The sequence below is a fragment of the Dipodomys spectabilis genome, unplaced genomic scaffold (assembly GCF_019054845.1).
Source record: "Dipodomys spectabilis isolate Male_0828 unplaced genomic scaffold, ASM1905484v1 ptg000167l, whole genome shotgun sequence".
Lineage (NCBI taxonomy): Eukaryota > Metazoa > Chordata > Mammalia > Rodentia > Heteromyidae > Dipodomys > Dipodomys spectabilis.
In genome coordinates this window covers 212,562-238,060 of record NW_024870844.1, presented here as the reverse complement: position 1 = coordinate 238,060, position 25,499 = coordinate 212,562, and positions in this window count along the sequence as shown.

Below are 25,499 nucleotides of genomic sequence, written 5' to 3'. Positions count from 1 at the left end.
TGGTGAGGATGTAGAGAAAGAGGAATTCCTGCAAACTATTAGTGAGGATGTACATTAGTACAATCATTATGGAAAACAGCACAGAGGTTCCAAAAAAAACTGAAAACAACCATATGTTCCAGAAATGTCATTACTGGATACATATCTAAAGAAATGAAATTAGTAATAAACAGAAGTTAGTGCTATCATGTTTGTTACAACATTATTGTATTCACAATAGGCAAGACAATATGTCAACTTAAGTGTCCATCGGTAGATAAATGGGTAAAGATATGGTTTATGTGCATGGGATATTATTCAGACTACCAAAAGGACAAAATCCTATCATTTGCTACAATATGGTTGAATCTCAAAAACATAAATGAAACAAACCAGCATAGGAAGACAAATACAACATGTTATTTATATGTGAAATTTTTTAAAGTAAATTCCAAAAGGAAGGGATGTCATTGCCTAAAAAGAAATGCACTCATTATCTCACATATGAAATGGTAATCTCTCTGTACAACATCTTAATAATATCAATAAAATTTATGTATTTTAAAAAATGAATGAGTGGGGCTAGGAAGGTGGTTCAGTGGTAGAGTGCTTGCCTTACATACATGAGGCTCTGGGTTAGATTCCTCAGCACCACATAAGCATAAAAAGCCAGAAGTCGTGCTGTGGCTCAAGTGGTAGAGTGCCAGCCTTGAGCTGAAGAACTGAGGGACAACGCCCAGGCCCAGAGTTCAGGTGCCATGATTGGCAAAAAAAAAAAAAACTGAATATAAATATTGTAGTCTTATACAGTTATGCTTACACTACATTTCAACGCAATTCAATTTTTCAACTTACAAAGTAACTGTTCTAAAATTTTAGAAAATTTTGAAAATATAGAAAGCTATAAAAAGAAAAAACTTTCAAAAATAAGTTAAACTCCCATCACAGCACTGTGAAGTATTGCTCAATTCTACAATCAAAAATGAAGCCAAATGGGATGAAATTGTCCAAAAAGTTACCTGAGTTAGGTAACTGTAACCCCTCTGTAGCCCCTCTACGGCCCCTCTATACCCCTTTATAATAACAATAAAAAATTTAAAAAGCCAGGGGCTGGGAAGGTGGCTCAGTGGTAGAGCGCATGCCTTGCATGCCAGAGGCCCTGGGTTCGATTCCTCAGCACCACATAAGCAAAAAGAAAAAAGCCGGAAGTGGCACTGTGGCTCAAGTGGTAGAGCGCTAGCCTTGAGCTGAAGAGCTGAGGGACAGCGGTCAGGCCCAGAGTTCAGGCCCCATGACCGGACCCAAAAAAAAAAAAATTTAAAAAGCCATTCTGAGCTGGCGCCAGTGGCTCATACCTGCAATTCTAGCTACTCAGTAGGCTGAGATCTCAGGATTGCAATTCAAAGCCAGCCCAAGTAGGAAAGTCTGTTAAACTCTTATCTCCAATTAACCACTAAAAAGCCAGAAATGGAGCTGTGGCAAAAAGTGGTAGAGCACTAGCCTTGAGCACAAAACTCAAGAACAGTGCCCAGACCCTGAATTGGATCCCCAGGACTGGCATGCATACACACACACACACACACACACACACACACACACACACACACACACATACACACACACACACACACCATTCTGAAAAAACTAAATGAGTAAAGCCAATGACAAACTGATATACAGCAAAGAAAAGGGTGACATTATCCAAAAAGAAATATACTCATTACTTGACTTATGAAGTGGTAACCACCTTTAAAATAACAATAACAATACTGAGATACCACCTCACCCCAGTTAGAATGGTTATAACCAAGAACTCTAATAACAACAGATGCTGGAGGGAATGTGGACAGAAGGGAACCTTATTGCATTGTTGGTAGGAGTGTAAACTTGTTCAACCACTATGGAAATCAGTATGGAGGGTCCTCAAAAGACTCCACATAGAGCTCCCCTATGACCCAGCAATCCCACTTTTGGGCATTTACCCAAATGATCACAAATAACACCATACAAAAGCTACCAGCACAACTATGTTTATTGCAGTATTATTTACCATAGCTAAGATATGGAGCCAACTGAGATGCCCCTCAGTAGATCAAGAAAATGTGGTATATATACACAATGGAATTCTATGCCTCCATCAGAAAGAATGACATTGCCCCATTTGTTAGGAAATGGAAAGACTTGGAAAAAATTATATGAAGTGAAGTAGGCCAGGCCCAAAGAAATATAGGCCTCATGATTTCCCTTATTTGCAATAACTAGTATGTGTTCTGAGACAAAGATAAACTGTCAGACAAGTTGATGTTAGGTGAAATGAACCCCAAGAAAAGGATTCAAATGGTTTTTTTTTCTTTCTTTCAATTGTTTCCAACATATTTATAAGATTATTTCATTGTTGCTTTGTATGTATCTCCAGGGTATAAGCCCTGCTTTCACTGTATTTGATGTTGATATAATTTGTGAAGGGGAAGGGAAAAAACAAATTGTTTAAATAGGGTCACAGGTGGGCCCATTACAACAATGAGATGTACAAGACGTTATATCGAAAAACCAACTTTACAACATTGGGGGGTGGGGAGGGTGGGATTGGGGTGAGAGGGGGGTGTGGGGTTATGGAGAGGGGAAGGGATAGTATGGGGAAACAAAGGAGGAGGCAACAATGCTTGATAAGAAATGTACTATCTTGTCCATGCAACTGTAACCCCTCTGTATGGTATTTTCACAATAATAAAATTAATACATAAAATAACAATAAAAGTATTTAATAAAAAATAAGTAAACCAAATTAAGTTTGTTAAGCCTTAAAAAAGAGTTGAAATCAGAGTAAAGAATATGAAGGCCAGATGTTCATTGTAGCATTATTTACCATAGCTAAGATATGAAACCAACCCAGATGCCCCTCAGTAGATGAACAGATCAAGAAGATGTGGTATATATACACCGTGGAGTTCTGTGCTTCCATAAGAAAGAATGGCATTGCCCCATTCATAAGGAAATGGAAAGACCTCAGAAAAACTATAGTAAGCAAAGCAAACCAAGCCCAAAGAAATGTAAGTTGCATGATTTCTCTCATTTGTATTAATAAAAATGTCTATGATATTCTTAGCAAGGGATCACAATAGCACAATCACTAAGTGAATAGGAAAATATATAATGAAGCATATCAAAATGAACTCCAAAAATTGGAAACGAAGTCTTACTATATTCTGTTTACAGTTCTTTTTTTCTGCCTTTTAAAAAATTTATTTTAATACATTTTATTGTAAAAATACTGTACAGAGGGGTTACAGTTACATGAGGAAGGTAATGAGTACATTTCCTATTAAGCATTGCTGCCTCCTCCTTTGTTTTTCCTCTATCTTTGCTCCCGCCTCCACAACTACAAGTACACTCCCCCTCGCCTGCCTAAATTGTAAAGTTCATCTTTTAACATAGTGTCTTGTACATCTCATTGTTACAATGGGTCAACCTGTATCCCTATTTAAGCATTTTGTATTTTCCCTTCCTCTCTCCAAATTAGAGAAGTGGATATACAAGATGCAGGGCACCGACATCAAATACTGTGAAAACGGGTTATACCGTGAGGGAGGAACATACAAAGAAACAAAAAAAATCACATGGTACATTATAAATACATTAAAAACAATAGCAAGAAAGAAAGAAACCACTTGTGTCCCTATCTTGGGGTTCAATACACTTAACACCATTCTATCTGGTCATATGTACATAGCTCTTTACTTTTTCTGCTTGTCCCAGACATATACCAATTGTTGCAAATAAGGGAAACCGTAAGACCTATGTTTCTTTGGGCCTGGCTTCCTTCACTTCATATAATTTTTTCCAAGTCTTTCCATTTCCTAACAAATGGGGCAATGTCATTCTTTCTGATGGAGGCATAGAATTCCATTGTGTATATATATCACATTTTCTTGATCCATTCATCTACTGAGGGGCATCTCAGTTGGCTTCATATCTTAGCTATGGTAAATAATGCTGCACTAAACATAGTTGTGCTGGAAGCTTTAGTATGGTGGTGTTTGTGATCATTTGAGTAAATGCCTAAAAGTGGGATTGCTGGGTCATAGGGGAGCTCTATGTGGAGTCTTTTGAGGACCCTCCATACTACTTTCCAAAGTGGTTGAACAAGTTTACACTCCCACCAACAATGTTTGCAGTTATTTCTACTTTTTCTGTTTTAATTTTCTGTACCCTTTGTCTTTTATATAATATATCTGATCCATGGAAGGGAAAAGGAATCTCAGAAACAGCAGGACAAAGGATGACCTCATGCAACAATGGTACTCACTAGATACTATGTTGGAAAGGAACTTTACAACTTGGGGTGGAGAGGTTTGGAGAGGGGTAAGCAGGATAAAATTAGGGAGGGGATAACAGTGTTCAAAAAGAAATGTACTTGGGGCTGGGAAGTTGGCTCAGTGGTAGAGCGCTTGCCTTGCATGCCTGAGGCCCTGGGTTCGATTCCTCAGTACCACATAAGCAAAAAGAAGAAAGCCGGGAGTGGTGCTGTGGCTCAAGTGGTAGAGTGCTAGCCTTGAACTGAAGACCTGAGGGACAGCGCACAGGCCCAGAGTTCAGGCCCCACAACTGGACCCAAAAAAAAAAAAAAAAGAAAGAAAGAAATGTACTCCTTCCCTACTTATATAACTATAACCCCCCCCCCACCTATTCATCACCTTTACAATATTTTTTAAAGCAAATCATAAAAACAATAAAAAAAGGAATGATTGAGCTGAGGAATGTTTATTAGGCACACATTGGTTAAAGGACACACCAGGTGCTGGTGGCTCACAACTGTAATCCTAACTTCTCAGTTAGCTGAGACCTAAGAATCAAGGTTCAAAGCCAGCCTGGGCAGGAAAACCCATGAGATTCTTATCTCCAATTAGCCCCCAGAAAACCAGAAGTGATATTGGCTCAAAATGGTAGAGTGCTAGTCTTGAACGGAAAAGCTCAGGGACAGCACCTAGGCCCTGAGTTCAAGCCCCAAAACTAACCAAAAAAAAAAAGGAGGGGCTGGGAAGGTGGCTCAGTGGTAGAGCGCTTGCCTTGCATGGCTGAGGCCCTGGGTTCGATTCCTCAGCACCACATAAGCAAAAAGAAAAAAGCCGGAAGTGGCGCTGTGGCTCAAGTGGTAGAGTGCTAGCCTTGAGCTGAAGAGCTGAGGGACAGTGCTCAGGCCCAGAGTTCAGGCCCCACGACCGGACCCAAAAAAAAAAAAAAAAGTTAAAAAAAAAAAAGGACACAAAATTTCAATTAAACAGAAAGAATATCCAACAAATCTAATGTAAACTATGATGATTATAGCTATTAACTGCGTTGTATTTTTGAAAAAGCTGAAGGAGCTTATAGTGAGATTTTAAATATCTCCACTAAAAAAAAAAAAAATTAAGAATGTGAGGTAATTGTGTTAAGTAACTTTAACCCCAGCCCATGGTAACGATTTCTTTACTCTTTTTTTTTTTTTTTTTTTTTTTTGGTCGGTCGTGGGGCCTGAATTCTGGGCCTGGGTGCTGTCCCTCAGATCTTCAGCTCAAGGCTAGTGCTCTACCACTTGAGCCATAGAGCAACTTCCAACTTTTTCTGCTTATGTGGTGCTGAGGAATCAAACCCAGGGCCTCATGCATGCGAGGCAAGCACTCTACTACCTTCCCAGCCACGACCTCTTTATTCTTATGAGTTCAGATTCCACATGTAAGTGAAATAATGTAGTCTTTGTCTTTTTGTGCCTGGATTGTTTCACTTAGCATAGTGTCCTCCAGGTTCACCCACGTTGCAAATAGCAGGATCTCCTTCCTTTGAAAAGACTGAGTAGTATTCCATTAAACACATACACCACAATGCAAACATATTTCAAAACCAATGTTTGGGAGGAAGAAAGAAGAAAAGGAAAGAGAAAAGAGGAGAAGGAATAAGAGGGAGACAACCAATATGATGATGTCCTTGTTAAGAGTAGATTCCATAAAATGTTGCAGTGGTTTCTCAGATGGGGAAAGAAATGACCAACCCCAAATACTTTGGCAACGACTATTAGCTTCCAAAAGAAATTCCAAATACATTGTTTCAATTGTGGGTGGCCTGGAGCTTTCAAAGTCTATCTTCTTTCACTCAAAAAAAAAACCAAAAAAACAGGCCTCAGCCACACCATTCTCCTTTCTGGTCCCACCTCCTCCTGCCCCTCCCCTCCCCTAGATAAGGCATGGGGGGTGGGGGTGACAGATGCCCAGCCGTGTAGAATGCCAACCTGGCCTGGTGCCAGCCAGAACGATGAATAAACCTACCCCTTACCTGAAATTTTTTTTTAAAAAAGGCCTCAGTACAATACTTCAGCAATGGTTTACTCTAGTTAGCCAAGAAATTATGGGTTTTTCTATAGTTAAAGTATCTATTTTAAGAGTATGTATGGAGTTTAAATTATGTTAGCTTTCATTCCAGTGTTGGCTATATTCTGTATGGAGATTCTATAACAGTTTCCAGACCTTTTTTTTAATGCTTCAAGAACCAATCTCATGATTCACAATGATTCAGATGTTGGAGGAGCACAGTGATACTAGAATCCTATTCCTTCATTATGTCACTTTTGTCTCTTCTAAGACAAATTATACAGGATTCCAGATAGCCCATGCAGGAGAAAAACACTAAGGTGCAATGCCTACATGCCTCTTTATATTTATATAAAATTATTTATACATATGAACTCCAAGATATGGAAACAAGAGATCTCTTTTTTTATTTTTTTGTTTTTTGATGATTCTATCTTCTTGTATATGGTGTATTCACATGTATATCTTCGGGAGGGTGAGGAGAGGCTACAGAACTTAAGGGGAAAAGGGGGAAAAGGTGTAGCAGTGGAGCTCACTGTACACTGATGAAAGCAAACTATACAATTCACAGGTGGAGACAGGAGAGAGTAAGGGAAATGAAGACACTGTACAAAAGGAAATGTACTCATTACCTGACTCATGTAATAATTGTAATCCTTCTGTACATCACCTCTATAATAATAATGAAGTAACTTAATTACCTAAAAATTCTTCTTTCACAATTATTTAAAATAAAAATAAAAGAATTTATGCCAGGGACTGGTGGCTTACACATGTAATCCTAGCTACTCAGAAGGCTGATATCTGAGGATCATGGTTCAAAGCCAACCTCAGGCAGGAAAGTCTGTGAGACTCTTATCTCCAACAAACCACCAGAAAACCAAAAGTGGTGCTGTGGCTCAAGTGGTAGAGCACTTGCCTTGAACTGAAGAGCTGAGAGACAGCACCCAGGCTGAGTTCAAGGCCCGCAACTAACCAAAAAAAAAAAAAAAAAAGAATTTTTTCCTTTCAAGAACTGCTCCTTCTATAATCTTCCCAAGGCAATGCTAGAAAACATTGAGGTGTTAGGAAAACAGGTTTTTTGAACATATTCCTAACATAAACAATTCTCAGCCAAAATTACCAAGAAAACCCAAACACCAACCAGAGACAGTGAAGTCTCTAAATACTGTGGTAGCTTAACAATTCGCATCTGTGTGTGTGTGTGTGTGTGTGTGTGTGTGTGCGTGTGGGGGGGGGGGGTGGTCAATAGAATAAGGATATTAGAGACCAGAGGAAGATGGTGGAAGAGAAGCTGGAAGCTAAACAAGCTCTCGCACAGAAAGCAGTTCTAGTGAACAGTCCTAGGCTAGAGAATCACACCAAGTGTGTCATCACAGTACAGAGAGTTTGGTCAGAGAGGGGAAAATCCAGGCAGCTTGGTCAAGGAGACAAATCTGAGCACTTTCTGGTAGCCACGGATGCAACACTGGTTGCGGAGGTTGCAGCCACCAAACCAACAGAGAAAGTCCAGCACAAAGGCACCAGGTATGGCGTGAGAACAGATTATACTCACCACCAGCAAGAACTGACAAGGAACAGATATCTTCATCCTGCTGATTGCAGACCAGGGACAGCCCAGGAACCAAGAGTCTGGCGTGGGTAGAACTCTGACATCCTCACTCCTTCTCACAGAGCCATGGTGGGAAGGCAGCTCCTTCCCTACCACTGGAGAAGATCTCCATCTTTGATACTGACAAAGGCCAGGCAGAGCAGCTAGCTCCAACTCAGGCCTTGGAAGAAAAAAATTAGAGCCATTAGCAGGTCACAGGAACCTGACCGGACCTGCCAGGCTCAGCTCCACCCAGGGGAAAGTTACCCCTCCTAGGCAGAGATGGCTCAGCCGGAAGAGTGACTTTCTTCATGGGGTAAACAGAGCCAGAGGCTGCCCCTTGACACTGTAGCCTAGACAAACAATTGAAACTCAGTAACATAAACCTTGAGAATGCCTCCAGGCTGGGCTCTGTGAGTGTCTCAGGAGCTAGCCCCTCAGGAAAAAGCTACTGGTTGCTGATAGGCCTCAACCTTACCCAGAAAATAGCCTCAACTCCAAACTACAGGAAAGAGCTATCTTCCTCTTTTGTGATACTCAAAGCAAATCTCCCTCCCACTGAACTAGCCTGGGATAAGGATCACAAAATCCTGGGTAAGGCAGAGCTGTGTGCCTGCTCAAATAAACCGACTTAAGAAACCAATCAAGCCACAGGAAAACCAAAACACCACAAGCAGACCAGAGAGTCCACCAAGAAACTGGTTACAGACTCAGGTGAGACACAAGATCTCCCCCATCCCCACCCACCCACCCCCAAATCAAAGAACTCTTTTTATTACCTTTTTTGGGGGGGTGGGTGGGTCTGGTGATGGGGCCTGAACTCTGGGCCTGGGCACTGTCCCTCAGCTCTTCAGCTCAAGGCTAGCGCTCTACCACTTGAGCCACAGCGCCACTTCCGGCTTTTTTCTTTTTGCTTATGTAGTGCTGAGGAATCGAACCCAGGGCCTCATACATGCAAGGCAAGCACTCTACCACTGAGCCACCTTCCCAGCCCCGTATTATCTATTTTTTTAATTGTTTTCTATTATTTTTTCTTACATAATTTTTATTTTTAGTAGAGTATGTATATGTGTGTGCTTTTTTTTCTTAATCTCTTTTGACCTATTGGACCTACTTTTTTTTCTTTATTTTCTTTTCTCTTTCTTTTTTGCATAACTTGATTGCTGTTCTGCTCATCCACAGATATATACCCACTGTTGATTATTAAACCTTATCCCTCATTGTGTACATACTTAATCCAGAAACTTATTATTCAATTCACAACCTCTTAAGCTTAACTTCTTTAATAGTAGTATTATTTTTTTTGATTTTTTTTAATTTAATTTTATTTTATTTATTTCTTTATACCTATATAACTTTCAAGGTTGGGAAGGGAGGTGAAGGGTAAACAAAGGAGGAGGCTGCAATGCTTGGTAAGAAATGTATGCATTATCCTGCCCATGTAATTGTAACCCCTCTGTACAGTATGTTCTCAAATAAAATAAAATAAAATTTAAAAAAAAAAAAGAATTTTTATTTTTTATTTTTTCCTTTTTCCTTTTTATCTTTCCCCTCCTCTCATCCTATTCTTTTATTCTCTACATATCATTTCTTTATACTTACATAGTTTTTAGTGTTCCAATTTTGTAATTTAAATTTTTGGTTTTCGATTTTTTTCTTGTTTTTTTAATCTCTCTCCTATCACTATGTCCTATGCATTTCCCTCTCTGAGATTAGGACTTAGTTAAATTCACTCTCCTTTTAATTCTCTATATACCTCTAATCTGATTTTTCCCCATAATTCTCCTTAAACCTAGTAATTTTCAGGTTTGCTAAATTCCTCTTTGATGTTCTCAGGCCATTAATCCATAGTTGTTTGATGTTGAATAGATTGTATCTGTTGAACTAGATTGTATCTGCAGCTATTTTGACTGTGCAACTACTCTAGTTGATACTTGCCTTACTATAGAGTTCTAGCACTTTCATACCAAATGGACAGAACAAGCCGGAGAAGCACAAGAAAAATGGCAAATCTGAGTATCTCAGCTCCCATTCAGAATAAGCAGGTGACAAAACAGTTAATGAATAATCCAGAGGAAAGTTATCAAAAAGCTCTACAAACACTAATGGTAAACATGGTGAAAGAAAATATTGAACACCTGCAAGGAACTCAGAGTGAGTGTGATAGGGAGCAAGACTAGGCAAACCAAAGATTAATAAAGGAACTTCACGAGCATGGTGAGGCTAACCAAAAATTACTTGAGGAATCTCACGAGCGTGAGGAAGCTACTGAAAGATTAATACAGGAATTGCGTGAGCAAGCTGAGAACAGTCAAAGAGAAACACAGGAATTGTGTGAGCAGACTTGAGAACAAAGAGAAAGACAGGATTTGCATGAGCAGGATGAGAACAGTCAAAGAGAAAGACAGGAATTGTGTGATTGTGAGGAAACTAATCAAAGAATTGCGTGAGTAATACAGGAATTACATGAGTGGGATGAGAATAGACCAAGATCAATAGAGGCATTCATGGAATCCATAAACAGACAGCTGAAGGAATCCAAGGAGACCACAAAGGGAAGGCTGAATGGAGCGCATCAGAAGGAAAGGGAGTCCAAGGAAACCATAACCAATCAACTAAGGGATTTGAGAATAAACACTGTACACTAAATTAAGGAAGTAAAGAAGTTCATACAAGATCTAAAACAAAGCTCCAACAAAGAATTTGAAGCCATCAAAGCTGACCAATTAGAAAGTAAGGAAATAAAAAACAAAATAGAAAGTCTTCAGAGTAGATTAGACCATGCAGAAGATTGAATCTGGAGGACTGAAGGCAGCCTACATATTACAGAGAAAGAACATAAAACTATCCAAGATGAATCTAAGAAATATGATAGATCTATTCAACATTTGGAAGACACCATCAGAAGGCCTAATCTGAGGATAACAGGTGTGAAGGGGCACCTAGAGACAGAAGTTAACAGTCTAGAAAATTTATTTAACAGGATCCTAGCAGAGAACTTCCCAAATATGCAAAAAGGTAGGCCTATTCAGATACAAGAAGCTTTTAGAACACCAAATAGACCAGACCAGAACATATGACATCCTACCATCACATTATAATCCACACAGGATCAATTCAGACCAAAGAAAGGATCCTTAAAGCTGTCAAGGAGAAAAGATCAATCACCTATACAGGGAAACCAATTAGAATATACTCAGATTTCTCAGCAGAGTCAATTAAAGCAAAAAGGGCCTGGAATGATGCATGCCATGCCTTAAAGACAAACAGCCATCAACCAAGAATACTGTACCCAGCAAAACTCTCTTTCATAACCAAAGGTCAAATAAAAATCTTCCATAGCAAAGAAAAACTGAAACAATGTATCACCACCAAACCAGCTCTACAAAAGATACTTAAAGATGTCCTACACATAGAAAACCAACAAGACCACAATAAAGGGCAAGAAACAGCACCAAAACTAAGAATCCAAGAACTCTAGGAAGAACCCAGTTGTCCCGGCTCCCAAGAAGGTAGATAATATGGCAGGAAGTACCAAACACTTCTCAATCCTAACTCTCAACATTAATGGACTTAACTCTCCAATTAAGCAACATAGTCTGTCTAGTTGGAATAAAAAGCAAGATCCTTCTATATGCTGCCTTCAAGAGTCACAACTTGCCCATAAAAACAAACATATTCTGAAAGTGAAAGGCTGGAATAAAATCTACCAAGCAAATGGCCCCCATAAACAGGCAGGAGTTGCAATCCTAATAACAGATAAAATAGACATCAAATTAAAATTAGTAAGAAGAGATAAAGAAAGTCATGACATACTAATTAAGGGATCTCTCCTTCAGGAAGATATTACAATTCTAAAAATCTATTCACCAAACAATGGAGCACCCAAATTCATCCAAAAAAAAACACCACTTTCCCTCAAATCTTACATAGATCCAAAGACATTAATTGTTGGGACTTTAACACACCACTATCCCCACTAGATAGATCAACTTGGAAAAAACTCAACAGAGAAACCACGGATCTAAACAACTGCATAGATCAACTAGATTTAACACACATCTACCATATATTTCACCCAGCAGCATCAGAATACATGTTTTTCTTGGCAACATATGGAACATCTTCCAAAATAGACCATATTTTAGGTCACAAAGCAAACTTGTCCAAATTCAGAAACATTGAAGTTATATCTTGCATTCTCTCAGATCACAAGGGAATAAAATTAATTTATAAAAAAAAAAACAACAAGGGAATAAAATTATAACTCAACACCAAAAGCCACCAAAAAAGACTTATTTTTTTGTTGTTTTTTTTAATTGTGAAAATACTGTACAGAGGGGTTACAATTACATGGGCAAGATAGTGAGTACATTTCTTATCAAGCATTGTAGCCTCTTCCCAAAGAAAGACTTGTAACACATGCTGACTGAACAACACACTGTTGAATCACCAGTGGGTCATGGAAGAGATTAGAAAGAAAATTCAAATGTTCATGATATTCAACAAAAATGAATACTCAAATTAACAGCTCCTCTGGACACAGCAAGGCAGTACTCAGAGGCAAGTTTATAGCTCTGAGTTCCTATATCAACAAATTGGAGAGATCTGACCCCAACAATTTAATGAGACATCTGAACCTCCTTGAAAAACAGCAGCAAGATAAACCCCAATCCAGTAGACAGAAAGAAATAATTAAAATTAAGTCAGAACTAGATGAATCAGAATCAAAAAAATAGAAAGAATTAACAAAACAAAGAGTTGGTTCTTCGAAAAAATTAACAAAATTGACAGACTCTTAACAAATCTTATTAGAAAAAGAAGAGAATACACTTAAATAAACAAACTCAGAGATGAGAATGGAAACATCACCACAGAAACAACCAAGATTCAGAACATTATAAGGGAATACTTCTCAAAACTTTATGCTAATAAGTTTGAGAATCTGGAAGAAATGACAATTTCCTAGCAAATATCCACATGCCAAAACTAAACCAAGACGAGTTAAACCAATTTAACAGGCCCATATCAAGCATTGAAATAGAAACAGCAATGAGAGACTTCCCATCTAAGAAAAGCCCAGGACCAGATGGTTTTACAGTGGAATTCTACAAGGCCTTCAAAGCAGAGCTCACACCAATACTCCCAACTCTTCAATGAAATTGAAAGAGAAAGTTCACTACCGAACTCATTCTATGAAGTCATCATAACCCTCATCCCAAAACCAGGCAGAGACTCATCAAAAAAAGAGAACTACAGATCCATTTCTTTTTTTTTTTTTTTTAGGTCCAGTCGTGGGGCCTGAACTCGGCCTGGGCGCTGTCCCTCAGCTCTTCAGCTCAAAGCTAGGGCACTACCACTTGAGCCACAGCACCACTTCCAGCTTTTTTCTCTTTTTCTTATGTGGTACTAAGGAATTGAACCCAGGGCCTCAGGCATGCAAGGCAAGTGCCCTACCACTGAGCCACCTTCCCAGTCCTAGATCCATTTCTTTGATGAACATTGATGCAAAACTTCTCAATAAAATTTTGGCCAATCGACTTCACCAATTCATCCAAAAAATCATACACCACGATCAAACAGAATTGATTTCAAGGATGCAAAGCTGGTTCAATATATGCAAATCAATTAATATAATTCATCACATCAACAGGAGCAAGGATAAGAATCACATGGTTATCTCAATAGATGCAGAAAAAGCATTTGACAAGATCCAGCACCCCTTTATGATGAAGGTTCTGGAAAAATTAGGAATCCATGGAACATTCCTCAATACAATAAAGGCTGTATATGACAAACCTACAGCCAGAATTCAGTTTCAGAAAAACTGAAACCATTTCCTCTAAACTCAGGAATGAGACAAGGATATCCACTCTCTCCACTTCTCTTCAATTTAGCATTAGAATGCCTAGCTACAGCAATAAGCCAAGATGCAAACATAAAAGGGATCCAAATAGGCAAAGACGAAGTAAAACTCTCCCTCTTTGCAGATGACATGATCTTGTATTTAAAAACTCCCACAGACTCCATTCCCAAATTACTCAAGCTGATTCAAAACTTTGGCAAAGTAGCAGGGTATAAAATTAACCCTGAAAAATCAATGGCTGGGCTGGAAAGGTGGCTCAGTGGTAGAGCACTTGCCTTGCATACATGAGGCCCTGGGTTTGATTCCTCAGAACCACATAAGCAAAAAGAAAAAAGGCGGAAGTGGCGCTGTGGCTCAAGTGGTAGAGCACTAGCCTTGTGCTGAAGAGCTGAGGGACAGCGCCCAGGCCCAGAGTTCAGGCACCACAACCGGACCAAAAAAAAAAAAAAAAATCAATGGCTTTTCTATATGCCAACAATGAGAAGAGTGCAGCTGAAATCAGGAAAGCAACTCCATTCATAATAGCCCCACAAAAAACAAAATACCTAGGAATTAACTTAACCAAAGAAGTGAAGGACCTCTATGATGAAAACTTTAAAAATCTGAAAAAGGAAATCATAGCAGAACTTAGAAAGTAGAAAAACCTCCCATGTGCCTGGATTGAAAGAATCAAAATGGTAAAACTTCCCAAGGCTATCTACAAATTCAATGTGATACCTATCAATATTCCAACCTTATTCTTCAAGGAAATAGAAGAGGCAATCCAAAAATTCTTATGGAACAATAAAAGACCCCAAATAGCAAAAACTATCCTTAACAGAAAGAACAGTGCTGGAGGAATATCAATACCAAATTTCAAACTCTACTACAAAGCCATAGTAATCAAAACAGCTTGGTACTGGCATAAGAACAGACCTCAGGACCAATGGAATAGAATTGAAAACCCAGAAATGAACCTACAGACCTATAGTCATCTAATCTTCCATAAGGGAGCTAAAAAACATAGAATGGAACACAGACAGCCTCTTCAGTAAATGGGGCTGGCAAAATTGGTTAACTACTTGTAGAAAACTAAAGCTATATCCTTATATATCACCCCACACCAGAATCAACTCCAAATGGATCAAAGACCTTGGAGTCAAAGCAGACACCCTGAAAACATTACAGGACGGAATAGGAGAAACCCTAGGTCTCTTGGGCACAGGCTGAAATTTTTTTAATAGAGAACTAGAAACACAACAAATCAAAGAAAGGTTGGAAAGATGGGACTGCATGAAGTTACAGAGCTTCTGTATGGCAAAGGACATAGATAGCAAGATCAATAGAAAGCCCACAGATTCGGAGATCTTTACTAGCCATACAACAGACAAGGGTCTTATATCTAAAATATACTTGGAACTCAAAAAATTAAATCCCCCAACAACAAATCCTCAAAGAAACAATTGCCCAATAAATAAGTGGGCTAAAGATTTAAAAAGAAACTTCTTTGAAGAGGAAATAAGAATGGTCAATAAACACATGAAGAAATGCTCAACCTCCCTAGCCATAAAAGAAATGCAGGGCTGGGTAGGTGGCTCAGTGGTAGAGCGCTTGCCTTGCATGCCTGAGGCCCTGGGTTCGATTCCTTAACACCATATAAGCAAAAAGAAAAAAGCTGGAAGTGGTGCTGTGGCTCAAGTGGTAGAGCGCTAGCCTTGAGCTGAAGAGCTGAGGGACAGTGCTGACTATAAGAGACTTTATAAAAGATGAATTGAAGCTTGCTCCTAAAAGTATACTGGAAATTGCCAAGGGAGAAGACTTATCAAAGAAAGGACATCAAGATGACATTATTCCTCCCATACGCATTTGTGATTGAGAAAAAATGTGTTCTTTAATACAACCTGATATTTGAAAGGAAAATGACAAAATGAGGTCCCTTCTCTTCATCATTTACATTATGCCATTGGGGTACAAATGTGATCTAAAACATTTCCATTCGTACCAACTGGTAGAGTGTGCTCAGTGAAGAAATGGCCCCCCTTATTCCCAGGAGAGCCCAGTTATGTGGTACAGGAAAAACTGTTGAAATTGAGGTTTGCATATGTAGATAGAGCTTTATCCAATTTGCTTTGGAATTCTGTAATTCCTTTTTTAAAATGCTAGGATTACTAGCATCTTTCATTTTAGCCAAAGGCAACAGCTCCCAACTTCTGATTTTCATTCTTAGCCCCATTCAGTCCATTCTTCAGAAGGCAATCAGTTGCTTTGGTTTGTTTGAGGGGTTTTATTTGTTTGGTCTTTAAAGCCTTTTTTTTTTCAGGACCGAATTCAGGGTCTTGTACTTGCCAGGCAAGTGCCCCTCCACTGAGCTAAATCCCCACCCTCTTAAAAGACAGTCATTCTCCTAGGTATCTGTTTGTGTGCACGCACGCATGCACGTGTGTGTGTGTGTGTGTGTGTGTGTGTGTGTGTGTGTATTGTGTTGTGTATGTGGTTATAAAGTTCTGTATGGGTGTGCTAGACCAGATAACACCTTTGCTTAGAAGTGCACAAGTGCTTCTCATCATAACAAGACAAAGATACAAAATCTTTACTGAAGTCTATAATGCAGTCTTGACCTTGTAGAGGTGGGGAGCTCTGGGTTACAGGTTATGTAAGTCCTGTGAGATCATTTGGCACCATGATGGTCAGTTTACAACTGAACCTTCATCCTCCAAAATATGAACAGGGAAAAATCTTCCCCATAAAACAGTTTGTATTATTTAACATAGTCATTTGTTTGTGTCATAAAGCTTCTTGTGGAATCCAAGTGATTTGGAAGTATGATATTGATAAGCACAGGACGGTATTTAGAATCACCTTAATATAAAACCTGACATCCTCATCTAATAATTTATATGTAACTCGAAGGATTTTTATGCATAAACTGGAAATACCAAAACCAAGTTTTAAAGTTCTGAATCAAAAGAAGCATATATATATAGATAGATAGATAGATGATAAAGAAAATCTATTTTTCTGAATATATATCTCTTTTGCAACATACTAAAAATAATCAAGTTCATAATTCACAGTCACCTCTCACACATCTCCACCTCTACTCCCTGTTCTTGGGAATTTTGTAGCCACTCAAGACTTGTTCATAGGTCTTGTTCAAACTTCTGAATTCCTGTTACTCTCTTTCTTTTGCCTCCTTATTGTTCCATTTTATTGTTACTGTGCTCTCTCTTTTCTCTCTCCTGGCTCTCCCTTCTTTTTCCTCTGCCACCCCTTATATTTACCAAAAGAAATTCAACTACCAAAAACAAAATAAACCAAGCAAAAACTCTCATTTAGTTTACTAAAATAGAGGGAGAGTAATATTAGAAATATACCTTCTTCTCCTTTGGATTAAGGACAGGGAAGGGTGATACATGTTTAGATCATTCAGCTAATGAACAAACAATGGAACTAAGATCAAATTTCAGGTTTTAATCCAAGAACATACTGAGCTTAAGTCTGAAAACCCAGCTGCCTAAAAAAATCAGTCATTTAAGATCAGATCCCACTGATGTAGGAAGGAAGATATTTAAAATATTTAGATCCTTGATGCCCTTTTTTGAGGAGATCTAATTAAAGGAAAATGAGACATGTTCACATACATATTTTTAATTCTTTTCAACCAGTGGCCTCCAGAAAGAGAACTCAGTGGAAGTGTTTGATTTAGTTGCAATCAGCTTGTTGCCATGTTAGCTGTGTTTTAAAAGGGCAAGCGATGTCTATATGCTCTAGCAGTTGTGTGATAGGCCAATTTGATGAAGTATATCATGTCTCTAATAGCAGTGAGCTCCAGAAATGGCACAGAGCAATTTCCTAGTTTCATTTCCTCAGCACTTGAGAAAAATCTGGGGGCAATTTTTTTAGTCTGAGGCAATATTACTTAGATTTTTTATGCCTTAGAATTTCTACTTAATTCTCTTCTTGACTCTGTTTTCAAAGCTGAAGGCAGAGTCAAGCATTCTACAGCTCTGTTACACTAGGAAGAGTAAGAAAAAGGTCAGGGGACTGAGCAAGGAACTTAGGGTTGGAAGTGAGACAGTAAATCAGCTCCATCACAGAGCAATTACTGGCTGAAAAACAATAGAAGTGCTTTCTCCATCTTTTCATACAGTTCAGATTTGTCTGCAAAATTGGCTTTAGTGTAAATTTAATCCTTTTGGTGCTGTAATCTTTCTTATTTTGCTCACATTTTTTTGCATCTTTATCGAGGTTGAAGGTTCTATAGTGCCAATTTTTGAAACTATTAACATTCAGAAATGGCCTCCTAATTCCTTCTCACCTACAGTTTCATATGCTCCACACACACATTATTAATTGGCATGATATGGAAAGACTATCCTTCTACCTTAATGTAATATAATATAATCGACTTTCAAAGTCACTTAAATTTTATTCCAGTGGCTCTGATCATTCATTTAGCCAACATGAGATCATGTGTATATTTTTGTTTTGAAACCATTCATATTTGAACATAATAATCCAAACAATTCCCTTGTTGAATAATATTGAGAAGCCACTGAATCACTGATAGATATTTTATTTTCCTTTCTCTGAAGACATTAGAATCTGTTTGTCTTTGACTGACAACTAAAATTAACCCTAGGTCTTAAAGCTCCACCTGAAGTTCAATATATTTTGGGGGGGGGGAGGGAGCCTGAACTCTGGGCCTGGGCGCTGTCCCTCAGCTCTTCAGCTCAAGGCTAGCGCTCGCTCTGAGCCACCTTCCCAGCCCTTTGAAATTCAATATTAAACCAACCATTACCTACTTATTCAGCCCTATTACAAACCTAAAAGTCATAATGTTGTCTGATTTTTACAGACCCAAGTGGTTGCACAATATGGAGATTTCTAGTCTTTTATATTTCCTCTTCTCTCTGATACCACAAATGTTGGGGTGACATGTTAAGTAAAGAAGAAAGACCTGGGACTGGGAAGGTGGCTCAGTGGTAGAGCGCTTGCCTTGCATGCATGAGGCCCTGGGTTCGATTACTCAGCACCACATAAGCAAAAAGAAAAAAGCCAGAAGTGGCGCTGTGGCTCAAGTGGTAGAGCGCTAGCTTTGAGGTGAAGAGCTGAAGGACAGCATTCAGGCCCCATGACCGGACCCAAAAAGAAACAAAAAAAAAGAAGAAGAAGAAGAAGAAAGACCTGTAATATAAAGGTAGTGAAAAGAAATGTAAGAAAAATTAAGGCAAGGAAAAAGAGGGATCAAAGGAAAGAATTCCATGTGCTTAATACTATCTTCCTAAACCACTACCTACTGTTCTTCACTAACTTGCTTCCTCCTACCAAAATTTTATACTAACTTTTATGAAGAACTCATTCACTCTTAGCAAAAACACTCTTCATATATTATATTTGTAGGAGTTTTTGTTGTTGTGTTTTTGTTTTTGTTTTTGCTGTGCTGGGAATTAAACCCAGGACCTTGAACATGCTAGTCCAACACTCTACAAGTAGAGCCATACTTCTAGCCCTGTATTTCACGTAAGTAGCCACAAGCTTTATCTGAGGAAGGTCAAGTTTACTAAAGTTTGAACCAAAGTCCTCTATTTCTCAAATACTTTCCATATACTGTGATTTAAGATCTACCTCCTCATCAGCTGTACTAAGAGCAAAATCACAGATGTTCCCACCCCAATAAATGATGTTGATGTTGTGCATTTCTGGGAAACATGGGGGGGTTGCTTTATTTTTTATTTTATTTTATTTTATTTTTATTGTGAAAATACCATAGAGAGAGGTTACAATTACATGGGCAAGGTAATGAGCACATTTCTTAGCAAGCATTGTTGCCTCCTCCTTTGTTTCCCCTTCCCAGCCTTCCCACCTCCTCCATCCACTCCCCCCTCCCCTCCCAGGCAAAGTTGTAAAGTTCATTTTTCAACATAATGTCTTGTACATTTCATTGCTGCAATGGGGAAACGTTTTTGAAATAACTTCAAAAGAGAGCATTACAAGAGAGAGAAACTATTCTGAATAAGTCAGTTTAAACAAAATGGAAAATCACCTGTGTATAAGTAGTTAGCTGTATAAAGACAAGATTTTGGCAGGAAAGTCTGGCTCCTTATGTACCTACATTTCATGAGCTGCACTCAAAGACAAGAGCAAAGGGAAGTAAAGCATTCATAGGATTTATCAACAACACTATAGATCCATTGAATTTTGTCCAGAAATTATCTATTTATAGCAAACAAATGTGTCATCTCTTCCTGAATATTTTACATTCCCATTTAGGAACATAGAGAGAAAAAAAACAGCGAAAATAGTGATTGCAAATAGTCTGATTATCCTGACAACCACCGCACAGCCTCTTAGGCGTGACACTTCTGCAAACCTCTTCAACAACCCCATGAAATTCGGAACATTGCTTGGTTCCACTACCTACAGGGAAATACAATTCTCGTCAGGAGTTACCTACGGCTGATGCAGCTGACAAATGTTATCTAATCAAGTCTATAAGCATCCCAGACAGGTGTGCCTCTCCCCCAGCCTAGGAAATCACCCTGAATAATTCATTATCTAATATGCTTCTCTAAGCCAACCTACCTGAGGAAAAACTCGTCAAGTTCTGCCACCCTTGATGTGGAAAAAAAAAGCGGAAGGGCTTTAGAATTCTCATTAGAAATGTCACAGAATCTTTTCTTTTTCTTTTTTTTTCTTTTTTTTTTTTTTTTTTTTTTGTATTAAGGGTAGACCTTGCCACTCCATAACCAATTTCCTTGCTGACTTCTACATTGATATTTCCAAGCTTATCCTACTTCTAAGAATATCCTCTCCACTACTTTCAAACCACAAGGCCCCTTCTCTTTTTGCTTTTTGACCATGTAGTGAATGTTTTGGTGCTGCATCCTACACACCTGCCATGACAGGATGACTCACCACAGGCACAAAGCTACAAGACCAAGTGAACTTCCAAAACTAAGTCAAAATAAACCTTTTTTACTTTTTTGCCACTCATGGGGCCTGAACTCTGGACCTGGGCACTGTCCCTCAGCTCTTCAGCTCAAGGCTAGCACTCTACCACTTGAGCCACAGCGCCACATCCGGCTTTTTCTGCTTATGTGGTGCTGAGGAACTGAACCCAGGGCCTCATGCATGCAAGGCAAGCACTCTACCACTGAGCCACCTTTCTTACTTTATAGACTGGTTTTCTAAGATACTTTGTTTTAGGTATGAAAAGCTGACAAATAAGAAGCATATGTAAAATATAAATGAATTTTGTTTAGACTTGGGTCCTATTCCACTACATACACAAAAAAATACTTCTCATTTCCACTATTGTTTATAAAGAATATTCAACTTTATTATATAGGGAAAATTGTTAACCTTTCTACCTTTTAGGTTTTGGTTTAATTAAAAAGTCTCACACTCGGTAGACAGGTGCTCTACCACTTGAGCCAGGCCTTCAGATCTACATTTCAGTTTTATTACCCATAAAATGAGTACAAAATGCCTTTCCTTTTATTATTCAGGGAGGGGAAGTGATAGGACAAGTGAAGTAAGAGCTTCTATTCCCTGACTCCTTTACTATTCCATTCATTATTTTATCCATTGGCTTGACAAGGATTTATTGATTCCACATAACAAGCTTTGTTACAGACCCGGTTAAAAAGTAGTGCCCAATATATCCCTGCCCAGGAACTTAAACAACTCCTGGAAACACAGCATTATGTTCAAGAAATATTTACCACAACTATTATCCAAATAAGAAATGTTGGGGCTGGTAAGGTGGCTCAGTGGTAGAATGCTTGCTTTGCATGCATGATACCTTGGGTTCAATTCCTGCGCACTACATAAGCAGAAAAAAAGTGTAAGTGGCGCTGTGGCTCAAGTGGTAGAGCACTAGCCTTGAGCTGAAGAGCTGAGGACAGTGCCCAGACCCAGAGTTCAGAACCATGACCGACCCAAAAAAAAAAAAAAGAAATGTTAATGGATAGTTGTACAATATGAAATGATAAATCAGAAGGCAATGTGTTTTTATATTTCAAAAGAATAGTCAAATTAATACAATTGTTTCTGTGGTTATGATTAATATGTTAATGTGACCTATAATATAAATTGAATACTTGGGTTTTTCTTCCTTTTTCTGTCCATAAACCAAAAGGTGATATAATTATGCAATCACAGAACCCGAGGAATAAAGGGGATCTTAGAGAACACCAAACAAAACCCCCTTGTCAAATGAGCACTCCACAGACCTTCTAGTAGACCTCTACATTGGCCCTTTCAGGTCAGACATGTCATCATGTGTTTCAGTACCTTAAAAATATCACACCTGTAATCCTAGCTACTCAGGAGGCTGAGATCTGGGAATCACAGTTCAAAACCAGCCCAGGCAAGAAAGTCCCTGAGACTCTTATCTCCAATTAACCACCAGAAAACCAAAGTGGTGCTGTGGCTCAAAGTGGTAGAGTGCTAGCCTTGGGCTGAAGAGCCCAGGGCCAGCATCCAGGCCCAGAGTTCAAGCCCCATGACCAGAAGAAAAAAAAAAAGTGGTTCTAGCCAGGCGTCAGTGGCTCACTCCTGTAATCCTAGCTACTCAAAAGGCTGAAATCTGAGGATCATGGTTTGAAGCCAGCCTGGGCAGGAAAGACCATGAGACTCATCTCCAATAAACTACTCAGAAAAAGAGCAAAAGTGACTCTGTGGCTTAAGTGGTAAGAGTGCTATCCTTGAACACAAAGAGGCTCAGGGACAGTGCCCAGGCCCTGAGAATAAATGAAAAAAAAAAAATGTGTAAATAAAACTCAGTGGTAGTTTTTGGTCAGAGACTACATTCTGACTATTAGGCCATCAAATGGGCAGCCTTTCAATATGATATTTCAAAGCATGACCAAAAGTCTATAAATATCTCATCTCTTCTGAAATAGCACCATCACCATACATAAGCACAGTAAGTATTAAATAGATTTTATAACAAATAAGTCTCTTTTCAACATAAATTAATAAATTTCCTTTTCACATTATTTTTAGCTATCTACGTCCTTAGCCTTTACTTAATGATGATGCACTTGATTAAATAAAATGAAAGAAAAATGAAAGTTCTTTCAGACATTAAAATGAATAATGAGTTTAGACTTAATCCAAAAGCAATTTGACTTTAAACATTCATATGAAATTAAATGAGCCATTGAATTTGCTATATAAGCAAGCATTAATCTTATCAAGCTATGAAAACTAGAAAGTTATACAGTGACCCATTAATTTCAGAGCCTAATACAAGGTCTGTTTAATGCCTACACTCCATTAAAAAGTCTTATTCCACAATATAAGTGCTTTTTCATAAAAGTTTAAATCCCAATTCATTTTTTTACTGCTCCAGTCATGTGATAATCTACTCTGACAAGATTATGGCTGCAAATATATGTATAGTATGTAATGTTACATGAAACAAATTTTGCTTTGGGCCAGCTTCCTTCAAAAAAAAGAGGAACATTTTTATCACTGGCAAGAATGTATGTATAAACTACCTTGGCCCACCCCTGCACCCAAGGGTGTTTCCTTTGTACTTTATAATTCTCCCATTAGCAGCCAAATTTCATAGACTCACACAATCCAAGAGCATTATTCCAACACACAGGAATCATATAGTCTAAGCAGATACACAATTGATGGTTAAAATCAAATAATATGTTTATTTTTAAATTTAAAATATTCATATAGCCAGGCACCAGTGACTCATGCCTGTAATCCTAGCTACTTAGGAAGCTGAACTCTGAGGATTCACAATCCATCAAGCTCTTACCTCCAATAAACTATTCCCTACTACTTCACTAAACAAAAGTGGAACTGTGGCTCAACTGGTAGAGTAAAAAGCAAAAGGCTGAAAGAAAGTGCCCAGAGCCTAAGTTCAATTCCCAGAACTGGTACCAAAAATTTAATTAATTATCCATATAAAAATTGAATGGAAGCCCAGCATCTGTAGCTCATGCCTGTAATCCTAGCTACTCAGGAGGCTGAAATTTAAGGATTACAGTTCAAAGCCGGCCTAGGCAAGAAAGTCTGTGAGACTCTTTTTTTTTCTTTTTTTTTTTTTTTTTGTCGGTCGAGGTACTTGAACTCTGGACCTGAGCACTGCCCCTCAGCTCTTCAGCTCAAGGTGAGTGCTCTACCACTTGAGCCACAGTGCCAATTCCAGTTTTCTGGTGGTTAATTGGAGATGAGTTTCACGGACTTTACTGTGCAGGCTGGCTTTGAACCATGATCCTCATATCTCAGCCTCCTGAGTAGCTAGGATTACAGGTGTGAGCCACCAGCACCCAGTTTCTGTGAGCCTCTTTATCTCCAACTAAGCACCAAAATGCTAGGAGTAGAGCTGTGGCTCAAGAGGTAAAGCACTACCCTTGAGCAAAAAAGCCCAAGGATAACACTCAGGACCTGAGTGCAAGCCCCAGGAACAACACACACACACACACACACACACACACACACACACACACACACACACACACACACACAAAGTGAATGGTAATTTTATTGGAATTTTTATGTCTTAAGTTTCAGTTCCATGTGTAAACATCCACTTTTTTAAATGTAGTTGAATAAGAATAAATTTTAAGACTGTAACAGAAGGGAGAAAGGAACAGGGAGATGAATATGATTAAAATACACTAAATACATGCTTGAAAATAACATAATAAAACCTACCAAAAAAAGAAGCTAAGAGGAAAAAGGTTAAAAAGAAGAAATATAGACAGGATAAATTTGATCAATGTATATTATACACATGTATGTAAATATCACAATCAAACCTCTTTATAAAATCATTTGACACTAATGGAAAAACATTTTTAAAGTATTATCATCAACAATTTAATGTTTATTGGCATATATCTTCTTTAGGAAGACGCAAACAAAACTGTAAGTACAGCTATATTGCTAATAATACCTCTCTTGTCCTTAGTTCTTCCATTTGTAAAGGAGGCAATTACATCTACCTGTGAATTACAACTAGTATCAAAATACATATTGTACATATACGTAGTCTGTGAGCTCTAACATATCATACAGACTAGTATTTATTGAGACATATCTTCTCTAGGAACACACACATGCCCATACACGAACTTCATTTCATCTACTACAAATTTACCAGACTGAAGAAAACCTAACTACAAGGCTAATAATTTTTTTTTTGGGGGGGGGTCCAGTCGTAGGGCCTCAACTCTGGGCCTGGGCGCTGTCCCTCAGCTCTTCAGCTCAAGGCTAGCGCTCTACCACTTGAGCCACAGTGCCACTTCTAGCTTTTTTCTTTTTGCTTACGTGGGCCTGAGGAATCGAACCCAGGATCTCAGGCATGCAAGGCAAGCGCTCTACCACTGAGCCACCTTCCCAGCCCAAGGCTAATAATTTTTGCCTGACAAAATTCCCAGCAACAAGAGATATTGCCAGAAATGAACTGGTCCCTTATTTAATATTGATAGGACTGTGTTGTTATGACTACAACAGAAACCAGAAAGTAAAACCAACAGAGCCATGTTAATTTCTAGCTTCATTAGAACTTGGAAAATCATGCCTATGCAGACCACCTGAGAGAGGGCCACATCTAGCCAAAAGTTCATTCACCATTAACCAATTCTATGCTGAAACTTTTACCAAAATTTTATTCCTCTATGGAATACTTGCTTGGAAAAAAAGCCAATAGATACAGGTGGACCCATTGCAACAATGAGATGTACAAGTCGATATATTGAAAACGAACTTT